Source organism: Belonocnema kinseyi, chromosome 3 (genome assembly GCF_010883055.1).
Source record: "Belonocnema kinseyi isolate 2016_QV_RU_SX_M_011 chromosome 3, B_treatae_v1, whole genome shotgun sequence".
In the NCBI taxonomy this organism is placed as follows: domain Eukaryota; kingdom Metazoa; phylum Arthropoda; class Insecta; order Hymenoptera; family Cynipidae; genus Belonocnema; species Belonocnema kinseyi.
In genome coordinates, this window is record NC_046659.1 from 133401284 (window position 1) to 133413841 (window position 12558).

The 12558-nt window shown below is 27.2% G+C and overlaps 1 protein-coding gene across 1 annotated transcript in view; it reads right to left on the reverse strand.

The window, feature by feature from the left end:
- LOC117169303 overlaps positions 1-1342 on the reverse strand; it is a 4966-nt gene extending 3624 nt beyond the window's left edge. The window contains exon 1 of the mRNA XM_033355610.1: positions 1294-1342. The gene's annotated coding sequence lies outside the window, so the exon portion shown is untranslated. The remainder of the gene's footprint in view (positions 1-1293) is intronic.
- Positions 1343-12558: the final 11216 nt, after the last annotated feature.

The following is a 12558-nucleotide window of genomic DNA, read 5'->3' on the forward strand; positions in this document are numbered from 1 at the left end:
ATAAATGAATTTTTTGTTTCACAAATAATTAAAAAAAAATTGTATCTAGTTGAATTAATCCCAAAAAGACGAATTTTCAACGAAATAGTGAAAATTTTATCTTTTGAAGTATAAATTTTCAAACAAAAATGGAATATTTAAATGTGCAAATAAAAAATTCAGTTTGAAAAGTAGAAATAACTGAATTGCTCTGAATCGAGAAAGATGAATTTTAAATTAAAGAGTTAAAGTTTCTGCTGAAAAAGATATTTTACTAACCAAAACTACCATCCTAAAATTTTATATTAAAAAAATATTTTTAAATAAAAAAAGAAAAACAGAAAATAAAGAAAAACATTAAACTTCTACAAAAGCGTGAAAATTTAAAAGCTGACGACCGTATTGTTAAGAGAAAAGAAGAATATCAATACAACTTTTTGAGGTCCAACCCAAACACACAAATTAAAAAAATATTGATTTTTCAACGTACGATTTACTTTGGAATAAAATAATTAAACATTTAAACAAAAAATAACATTTTCAACTAAACGATCAAATTTTTAGTCAAATACTAAAATTTTCAATGAGAAAGCTGAATTTTTAACTTCAATATTTAAATTTTCACTTAAAACAAAAATTTTCGACCAAGGGAACCAAATTTTAATTAGAATAGTTTAGATTTTAATAAAGGAGGTGATTTTAAATAATATTATTTATATTTAATCTTCCCAAAGAAATAAATTTTTTAATAATTTGATGAATTTTTACAACAAAAAAAAACATTTTTGAGGAACAAGTTTAACTCTCAAGAATGTAGTCAATTTTTTAACAGAAAATATAATAATATTTTTAAAAAGTTGAATTTTGGATTAAAAATATAAATTTTCAACGAATCAGTTCATTTTTTTCCAAAATAATTAAATTTTCATCTAAGAAAAATTTCTTCTTGACAAACTAATTACATTTTTAACTTAATAATATTTTGTCGAACCCAACCATCAAGTGGTTAGTTAAATACAAAAATTTTCAACTGAAGAGGTGAATTTTTAACAATAATAATTCAATTCTTAGTTACTATTCTCATTTTCAACCAAGGAAACTGTATTTTCAGTAAATTAGTTTCATTTTCATCTAAAGAGATAACTGACATAAAATTATGTAATTTTTACCAAAAGATCAAATATCAATTTAATTAATTTAGTTTGAATTTATGCACAAAAAACATGTTCTAAATGTTATATAACTATCTAAAGTTAATTTTACTCATCACATCTTCCGCTTATGTTATCAAATTAGTTGATTTTTTATATTTACCAAAAGATTTAGGCAAAAATGCGAGAGTGAACAGCAGACTCACAAAAATGATGTTCATTGTACTGATTCAGCAAATTGACCTTTTGTTAAAGTAATCGTAATATATACTAGTCGCTATCTAATTCATAATGCGCAGTTAATTGCCATGTATGTAAAACAGGTTTTTTATCTTCTATTTTCACGCAACATCCATAAATCTTTTAAGTCACACCTATAAAGGCGCAGAAGCAGCGTTACGAAATAAAAAAATAAATATTATTTAAGAAATTCCACCGAATCTAATAAATGCTCCATGCATCATAAATGTTATACTTTGGTTTTTTTTTTATTGAGACCAGCAGATTACACCACTTACTGAAAAAACATAACTGAAGTGAAGAATTGTATTTTTGGTTGAGACAGCTTCAGACTTTGTGACATTGATATTCTGTTTTGAGAAATTTATGAATCTGTGTTTCCTCTAAATTCAGAAAACATTAGTGTCAACCTTAATACAGCCACAATAAATAAATTTTCGAAATATCTTAACAGTGCTGCAACTCATATTACATCATTTTTACCTACCTACCGAGAGAATATTATTTCTAACCCATTCTAAAAATAATTTTAACAAGAAAATAAAATTGAAGTTTACATTTTAGAGAACAAAATAATCAACCATTGATGAAGATTTAATCAAAATAACGAACTTTTTCTAAAGCGCCCTTTATTCTTTCGTTATTTGATGAAAATCCCATTTTGATTTCCAATCCATCAGGAAATTTGGATTTAAGAAACTTTAGAGGTCTTTTTAAAATTTTTCCTTTTGAATTTTCCCGCTATTTTCGTGCTGATCTAACGTTGATGACATTGAGTATATTTCTGGTCTTACCTCAGAAATTTTGAAGTAATTTGAAATGCCATTTGTATAATATTTGCTAGTGCCTTTGATATACTTTATTTTTTCAACTGCAGTGAAATTCATCATTTTTCCAAATCCTAGAAGCCTTCATCATTATATTCGAAATAATGTTTTGAATCTTTGATTGCCTCCGTCTGGTTTTGAGAGATTGATATTTTTGTGTGAAATATATTTTGTCGTGGATGTTTGATAGGTAGCTTGTTCTGGTAAATATTGTAAATTACCTAAAATTTAATTTTCAAGATTTAAAAAAGTTTCCAGAAATTATTAACTATTTGGGTAACTTATGGTAATATTATAGGTAATTTATAGCAATTCACCATAAAGTGCCCAAAATTTAATAAAATATTTTTGGAAATTTATTGAAATTTTCGATCACTGATGCTAATTTTACAGATAAGTATGAAAACATACCATAAATTACTCCAACCTTCTATTATATGAAACTAAACTTTCCTAAAAGTTTTTACTTCGACTGGGCTGATTATCGTAAAATGCGCGCTTATAGATGTATGATTTTCATTATTCACCTTTGGTGCCACTTCTCACTAACTAGGAAGTTAAAAGTAGAGCTTTAGCCCCGCTTCGTAGGCATTTGATTTGATTGCGTGTAAAAAAATTAATTTTGAAACCAAGAATTAAATTTTCAATGTAAAGTAAAAATCTTATATCACAGAAACCAAATTTACAACTGAAAATGATAAATTTTTTATTAAAAATAAAATAGTTAAAATGAAAGGAAAGTAAATTTTCAGCCAAGAAAAAATATCAATTTTCAACAAAATAGCTCAATTTTCAGCCAAAGAAATTAATTTTCAACCCAGCATGAAAAATTCGAAGTTTCATCAAAAAGATTATTTTTAAACGCAAAATATGAATCTTCAATACAAGTAATGCATTTTTAACTAAATAGTTGAATAAACAACCAAAATATTGATTTACTATGAAAAATGAATCTCTAACAAAATGGTTAAATTTTTATGTTTAACATGTACCTTTTCGACTTAAAATAGAATAGTGCAATTTTTAGTAAGGACATCAATTTTCAAGCAATTCACGTAAATTTTGCATTAAAAAGATGAATCGTCATGGAAGAAGATTAAAGTTCTTTAGAATAGAAATATTTTTGACTAAAAATGTAATAGTAGAATTTTCAGCTTAAAAAATTAATTTTTGGTTAAAAAATGAATTTCCAGCCAAAGAGATTAATTTTCCACAAAAAGAAGGATAATTGAAATTATTTTAATTGATTTTAATATCTTTTTAGCCCACACCCCTATTATAAAAAAATGACTTAACGACTATTATATTTAATTAAAGTGAAACCCTTCAATAGCCCTCCCTTCTATTGCCCTTCCGGGAATTGAAGCTGCTCCGCAGGTTGGTTTAACTAGAGCTGCGCGGGGTGTGCGGGATATACGGTTGTCACTCAGGCGAGCACTCAGGCGTGAACAAATAAAAGCGGAACGGACTATAATGAGCTAGTGCCCATCCACAGTTAGCCCCAAAATAGGCGCTATAGAAGAGTTTCACTATAGTTAAAATATTTTATTAGTAACCAGATAGATTAGAACAAGAAAGTAAATATGGAAAGTCTCGATAATAATTTTTAGTTTACAATTTTTAATACTCAAATAATTATTAAATTTTTTTTTGTAAATTGTCAAGAAGTGATTTTAAAGCTCGTGTCAGTGATAAAAAGTCTCTTAGAATTGAAACCATTCTTTGGGTCAAGGAAATCTCTATTTCGCCACGATAATTTTTCTATAATTAAAAAAGAACTTCTACATTTTTTACTTATTTTTTAATAAATAAAGAAATTATGTTAAAAGAACGGTTACTTAATGCAGGAGAAATATTTTTCTGATTGTGATAAAGTTTTGGAAACTTAAAGTTTTATTTGAGTAAACAAAGCACTATCTTGTTATTCTTACATTTAACAGACGTTTATTTTTAAGTTTCAGGAAGCGAAAAGATAATACAAATGTATTTGAAGTACACATTTCAGAGACACAGCAAGGACATGTATGCCGCAAGAGTAGTATTATTACACATGTATGATAGAAAAATTTGCTACGTAGTAAAGTGAAACAAAGCTAAAAAATAAATTCATGTAATAATTAGAATAAATAGTTTAATATTAGTTAATGTTTAATAGTTTGAATACAATAACTACAATAATTAAATAAAAACGTAACATAACTAACAGATCAAAACAGCCTAATTCTTTATTTAGCGAGTGATTAGAAATGGCCAGTTTTCTATTTTTCCTTTTCTAACGACACTATTAACGATGTTCCTTTTAGAGCTGAATAACAGATAACCATCTAGTTAATAATATCCATTACTTTAAACAGTTTCTGTCGCAAAATATAAAAATTCAAGGCTTTTCTAGATATTTATTAAATTTCCCAAATTGTTATTTATATTCAAAAGTTTGCCATAAGAAAAACTGAAGAATTAGAATAAGCTTAATATAATATTCTGTATATAACTATTGCTAGAACCTTTTAAGGTCTCTGCATCTTTCTTTCCTTTGATTCTCCGTGGATGCGATATTCTTGTCAGCTAGTGTCGAAAATTCGATAACGAACATTATTTTTTCCCCACGTCAAGGAGAACTATCTTAGGCTTATTGTGTGCGATAGAACACAATGTTTGAAGATATTTACTTCTAGTATCTTTTCTTTAGCATTTATCCCTTTCGACAATTAACTCTATTTTACTTAATAAAACTGAAAAATAGCCAAGTTGAAGTAAAGTCTCCAGCATCGTGGTGTGAAAAACAAAATTTCGAAAATTTGAACATTTTTGTTACAAACTGATAACAAAAAAATTATATTACTTTTTCACATAGTAAGGTAAACCGAGAATTACTGGTACAAAGTAAAAAGTATGCCTAATACTGGGGTAATAATAAATATCGTTGAGTATTTTTTATATGCTAACGTAAATCATAAAAGTAAAAATCTTCTAGTATTTCAAAAGTTTTTATGAATTTATTACAACTATTTTTTTACAGGTTATAAATTGAGCAGAAAAAAATAAAAAATACTCATCAAAACTTGTAAATGAACCATTTAAAAATACGACATTTTTTGGTTAATTTATATATTTAAATTAAATATTATAAATATTGATAATATTAATATTATTAAATTACTTCAAGGTGTAACTGTTCGGCATTAAATTAACTTTTCTGTTGAAAGTTTAAATTTTTTTACTTAAAAATATATTTTTATTATATTTTTAATTTAGAATTTTAATCTTAATTAAAATCAGCAGATGAATTGGAAAAAGTGTTTAAACAATTCGCATACAATTTGAGAGACAGGCTGTCTATTCCTGCAGTAAATTCATTAATTTTAATTTCATTAATATTATGAATAAAAGAGATAATTAAAATATTAAAGAAATATATTTATTAGCGGTGCAGACATAACAAATAAGAATGTGCATTTCATAAAATAAGAAATATTGTTCTCTGAAGATCTAATAATATATTTTAACGAATTTATATGTATATTATAAAAATAATAAATATTTTTTTAACTGATCGTAAACAAATAACATTAATGAATTTATTGCAGAATTATATTTATGAAAGATGTATGGATGCGGTAACGTCAGTACCATTTTCTATAATTGTTTTTTAACTTACAATAGAAAGAAATTAATAAGCATCCAACCGAATTATTGATTCGAATTTAAAAAAAAAATGCATTTCCTGTTTTTTTTTTCAGAAAAAGAAAATATTATTTTTTATGATTATCACATTTGTTACATTTGGACAAAATAATAAGGACACAAAGTTTGTTTGTGTTTGTGGCGAATAAAAACATTTTTCTTATCTTTTTTTTTTATTTAACAAGTCATGAAAAATAAATAATTTTCATTTTGAAAATACAAATATTAGAAATATGTTTAAATTTTGAATGGTGTCAAAACATTCAAAAATTTTTTTTGCTTTATCCAGGATTTTTAAAGGTTCTGATGATGAAAAATGTTATGAAGATTCCTGGAATTTTTTAAAGAATTTGCTTGTTGTTCAAAAAATAATTTAAAGAGAATTTTCAAAAATATTTTAAAACATTTACAGAGTTGTCAGATATGATGATTGGAAGATCTTAAGAAAATTGGTTTAATTTTGCAAATGTAGACATTAAAAAATTAAAAAAGGTTCCATCCACTACACCTGGAAAATTTTAAGATCACTTTTTTAATTTTCAAAAGAATTTTTTTAATTTCAGGATCTAGTGTGATGTAAAATAACTAAAATTAAGTTAAGGTTCTAATTAAAGCGTTCGAAAGTTCAGATTTCTTTAAGAAATAATATAAACTGATTAATTTTTATACTTAAGACAACACTAAACTTAAATAAAATACTTTTTTATTTAAAGAATTTAAAATAACAAGTAAATAAATATCGGAAATAAAATTTACGAATTATTTCCTTTGCTGCTGTTGAAAATTATTAATTTATACATTTTCAAACAAATAGTATAATTGTCAACTTAAAAATATAAATTTGTGAACATAGAATTAAATTTTCAAGTAACATAGAACAAAATTATATTAAAAACAAGAAAAAAAACAAATTTTCAGATAATAGATATTTTGTGATTTAAAAAAATTAATTATTAACAAAAAAGTTCAACTTTGAACCAAGTAATTAAATATTTATCCGGAAAAGCTGAATTTTTAGTAACAAAATTTTATTCGAAATTGCTTTTTCAACCATAAAAGATTTTGATTTTATAAAATTTACATAAAAATACTAAAATTGTTAACAAAAGAGATGAATTTCCAAATAAACTGTTAAATTTCAGATGCAAAAGGTTAGTTTTCAGTATACGAAATTAATTTTCTAAAAAAAAAACAATTTTTAACAAAATAGTTAAATTTTTACCAAGAAAAATTAATTCCCTACAAAAAAATTAATTGTGAAAGAAAATGATCAACTTTCAATGACAAGAATGTAAACTCACCCGATAAAATGTAATTTTAGATATTTCTCCAAAAAACATTTTAATTTTAAATAAAAGAACAGTCCAAATCAATGAAAAGTGACGACTTTCAAACAAAATAGTTAAAGACTTAAAAACAGATTAGGTTTTTAAGAAACACAGGCATTACAAAAAATATTTGAATCGCCACCAAAGTATATGAATTGTCGAAACCAAAATACAAATTTTCAACATTAGAGTTGAACTTTCGACCCGAAAATATGAATTTTTAACCAATCAATTGAATGGCTTACTAAAATGATTGAATTTCGAACAAAAAATATTTACTTCTTATTAAACAAGTTACAATTTTTTTTTTAATTAATTAATTAAGTAATTTCACGAATATTACAAAATACTTTTAAATTATTTCAAATATTTCGCAAAGATTTTGAACGAACTTCCAAAGATTTTATAAAGATTTAAGAGGTTCAATAATTTTCCCAAGATTTTAAAAAAATTTGAATAATTTATTGAATTTAACTTAATGTTTCAAATATTTGGCAGAGATTGTCAAATATTTTAAAAGTATTTGACAAAATTGTAAGGATTTCTCGAAGATTCGATGAATATTTCAAATGTTTTGAAAAGATTTCGGATAGATTTAATAGAGTTTACAAATACTGCAATTGTATTGCCAAGACTATTATTATTTGATAAAAATTTTATATAGATTTCAAAGATTAAATAACATTTTTTAAATATTTTCTAAAGTTTTGAGGTATATTTCAAAGAGAGCACAAAGATTTCCCAAAGATTCCGGATAAATTTAAAAGAGTTCACAAACACTTCAATGATTTCCCAAAGATTTCAATAATTTCAAAAATATTACCAAATATCTCAAAAGTATTTTAAGTATGTACTGGCCTGATTTCATTAAGATTACAATTATTTCAAATAGATTTCAGATAGATTGTAAAGAGATAAAAATTTCAATGATTACCCAAAGATTTCAGATAGGTTTGAAAGATTTTAATGATTTACTAAGGATTAAACATTTTTTAAAATAATTTCATAAAAACATCGATTATTTTACAAAGATTTCAGAAGAATATCAAATATTAAACAAAGATTTCAATTTTTTACGGATGATTGAAAATTCAATAGTTTCAAAAATATTACCGAATATTTCAAAAATTTTTGCAATTTTTTGAAAAGAATTTTATTTTATTAAAAAATATTTCATAAATACTTTAACAGGATTTTACAAAGTTTTCAAAGATTTCAATACTTTCCCAAAGTTTTTCAAAATTTTAGAAAGATTTCAGATAGATTTAAAAGATTTTACAAATACTTTAATTATTGCACAAAGTTTTCAGAAAGATTTCACAATGATTTCAAAATATTTTAAAGAATTCCTTCAGACTTTAATCATTTGTCCACGATTTTAAAAATTTCACAAATATTACTGAATATCTCATTAATATTTGAAATGTTTCGCAAAGATTTTTTTAAAATGATTTCCCAAAGATTCCAAATATTTCGCAAATATTAAAAATAGATTTTGAAGACAAACAAAAATTTCATTGATTTTCTAATGATTTCACAAATATTTCGGATAGATTTAAAAGATTTCACAAAAACTTCAATTATTTCTCAAATAATAGTAAAATATTTTTTCTGAAAAAATATCAATATTTTGTTAATATTTATTACATTTACTCATTCATATTTATTTTATTTATTTTTTGTTTATATTCACATTTGACAAACATTTCCAAGTATTTTAAAAATATTTCAAATATTTCGTAAGTTTTAAAGAATTCACTAAGATTTAAAGGACGTTAAAGATTTCCCAACGTTTTTACAAATATTTAAATAATTTTTCGAACTTTTCCGCAGGTTATACATATTTTTCTAAGATTTTAAAATATTTTAAAACTATTTGACAAAATTTCAACGATTTACTGAAGATTTCATGAAGCTTTCAAATATTTTGTAAATATTTCGGATAAATTTAAAAGATTTAAGAAATTCTTCTATTATTTCAGAAAGATTTCAAATATATTTCAAAGACTAAATAAAAATCACAAATATTTTCCAAAGTTTTCAACTGAACCTGAAAGATTGTACAAAGATTTCAAAGATTTCGAATGGATTTTAAGGTTTCACAAAGACTTCAATGATTTTTCAAAGATTTCAATAATTTTACAAATATTTACGAATATGTCAAAGATTTTGGATATATTACAAATGGATAACAATTGCAACAATTTCTTTAAGATTTGAAAAAGATTTGAGTAATTTCAATAATATTGCTGATACATTTCAAACATTGAACGAAGCAAGAAAGAATTGAAAGATTTCCAGTTCCGATATCCGATGAATTTAATCATTCAATTTCAGAGACGGCAAATAAAAACTGTGACCCTCTACGGTCGACTTATAGAATTTTCTTTTTTATTCAAGACATTTATATACTGCAAATAGATTTAACATGGGCCCTGGATCACCCGCCACTCAATCACAATTCTTAACCTAGAAATAGTCATAACCCGAGGCAAAATACTAATACTCGGCAAGCATGCTCTGTCACGAAAAATAGAGTTCTGCGCGAGGTTGGAGAGAGCTTTTCAGTTCTCGTTTTTCCTCAAAAACGCTCAAAAATTGCAAATTCGGAAATAAGTAGGCTTCGGCAAGCAGTAAAGAGGCTTTATCGAGCACTTGTGAAACATTGACTATTTTTTAAACCTCGCTACGTGCTCGCTCAATATTCTAAAATCATGGGCGCGAACTCGGTTTGACAGAGCACGGAGGGAGTTTTAGGATGTCGCGAAAGCCTCATTGATGGTCGCGGAAGCCTACTTATTTCCGAATTCGCAATTTTCGAAAGTTTTCGAGAAAAACCGAAGACAGAAAAGCTCTCTTCAACCTCGCGCAGAACTCTATTTTTCGTGACAGAGCATACAGCGAGGACTCGACGATTATTAGGATTTTGCCTCGGGAAGACTCCTTTTCATACTGGCGCTCCCACATGATTTAGATTACCACAAACTTCCCAAAAACCTTCAATAAGCAGAGGCTAAAAATAAGAATTTTATAGATAAAGATGGAAAGAATTAAAACAACCATATATTTTGCATTAGCTTGTATTTGAGCATGGCTGAAGCAAAAGGTTCAGCATCAACTTAAGGCTGCCAGCTACAACTAGGTTTTGTCTAGAGCTGTCCAGCTGAAGTGGTAGATTAAACATTAAAGAGGCCTTAGCGAGCACTTGTGAAACATTAAATTTTTTTTTCCTCGCTACGTGCTCGCTCAATAATCTAAAATCATCGGCGCGAACTCGGTCTGAAAGAGCATGGAGGGAGTTTTAGGTTGTCGCAAAAGCCTCTTTAATGCTCGCGAAAGCCTACTTATTTCCGAATTCGCAATTTTCGAAAGTTTTCGAGAAAAAAAGAAGACAAAAAAGCTGTCTTCAACCTCGGAAAGAACTCTATTTTTCGTGACAGAGCATACAGCGAGGACTTGACGATTATTAGGATTTTGCCTTGGGAAGACTCCTTTTCATTCTGGCGCTCCCACATGATTTACATTACCACAAACTTCCCAAAAACCTTCAATAAACAGGGGCCATAGATAAAGATGGAAAGAATTAAAACAACCATAGATTTAGCATTAGCTTGTATTTGAGCATGACTGGAGCAAAAGGTTGAGCATCAGCTTAAGGCTGCCAATTAGAATTAGGTTGCCTCTAGAGCTGTCCAGCTGAAGTGGTAGATTGAACAGTAGCTTCATCCTGAGGTTGTCCGGCTGGAACAACAGGCTGGGCATTGACTTGTAGGTGTCTCGCTGAAGCAGAAGAACCAGCCACGAGTTTGTTTCTCTTGGCTTCAGCTGCATTCCTCAGATGCTCCAGGTTCCACGGTGGGAGGGTGAAACGATATTTTCTAGCTTTTTTTGGTTGCATTGGATTATTTTCGTGGTTATATATGTTAACAATGACCATATTCCCTTGCCAATCAAACATTGGACGAAGAATACCACCAATATTGACTCCAATGTAGGACCTTTTATCTTTCACTAATTGATATTTCACAGATTCTAATGGTTGAAGATTACCATGCTCATCTCCATAATAAGCAATGTCAATAGTCTTCAATCTTTGTGGAAGGGATGTATTGGGTGGCGGCGAATCTGATCCTGTAGGAAGAAATACAAATATCCACATTTTAACAATTCTGAATATCAATTAATACCAGCTTCCCCAAACATTCGTGCATATCAAAAAGCTTAGAGAACATCAGCTGTTGCTAAAAGGTAAACGATTTTTTTTTCCGGTTAGAATTCTTAAATATAAGTAGTTATTTTTAATTTGTTGAGAAAAATCGTTCTATTCATCAAGCTATTAAAAACATTTATCTACATTTTTCAATGATATTGATATTAACATTTTTAAATTTTTACATCAGGAAAGTGTTATATAGATAAAATAGAGAGCCGCAGTCTGTTGGATTTTTATTAGAATACATAATTTTTGGGACATGTGAAGAGATTTAATTTAAATCATCTCTGAAAAATAACTTAATGAAATTATTTTTTCAGAATAGTAGTATATAAAGCGAAGCTTTTTCGTTTTTAATATTTTCTGACCACAGGTAACAAAAAAACAAAACTTTAATCTGCATTGACATAATTCGGAAGGTTGTCGAATTTCATACGACACGTGTCACAGCTTTTTTATAATTGGAGCCAAGTTTTGAAAATATTAATTTTTGAAAATGGCGGCTACCTTAACTGATTCACTAGAACCAGTCACACAGCAAGTCTATTACCAATCGGCGCTGTCCTAGTGGTACTTTGCCTGCTTGCGATTCGGCTGCTTTGTGGTTTGAGTTTTTTGGCTAACATGTTTTTTTACATAATATAAAAATTCTATGGGTCTATTTGGTACCACGTGGGTGTATTTAAAGCGACAAAATCATTGAAAGTAGCGATAATTCTGCGGGTTATAGCAGACAAACGTAAACAAAATTTCTGTCCAGAAGGTTTGAACCACCCAGCAGCGGAGTCGCAAGCAGCTACGCTACCACCACGCTAACGCCGCACAGTTGGGAAAAAGTACATTTTTTAGTTTAAAATACGATTCCGGCTTAACCTGTATACTGATTTGGATGCTTTTTTTTTCTTTTTTTTAAGCTGATAAAATTCCAATGAAAGCTGTCGAGCCTGATTTTTAATTTAGTTTTTCCATTTTTTTATAAATAAATATGACAAAAAAAATGACTATTCTTTTTATTTAACGTTTCCGGTGATCGTCAATAATACGAGGGTAGTTCAATAAGTCCTTAGAATGAAGTATAAAAACAATTTTTTTTGGGTAAATTTTTTTTTATTTTTCAACATAATCTCCTTGGAGCT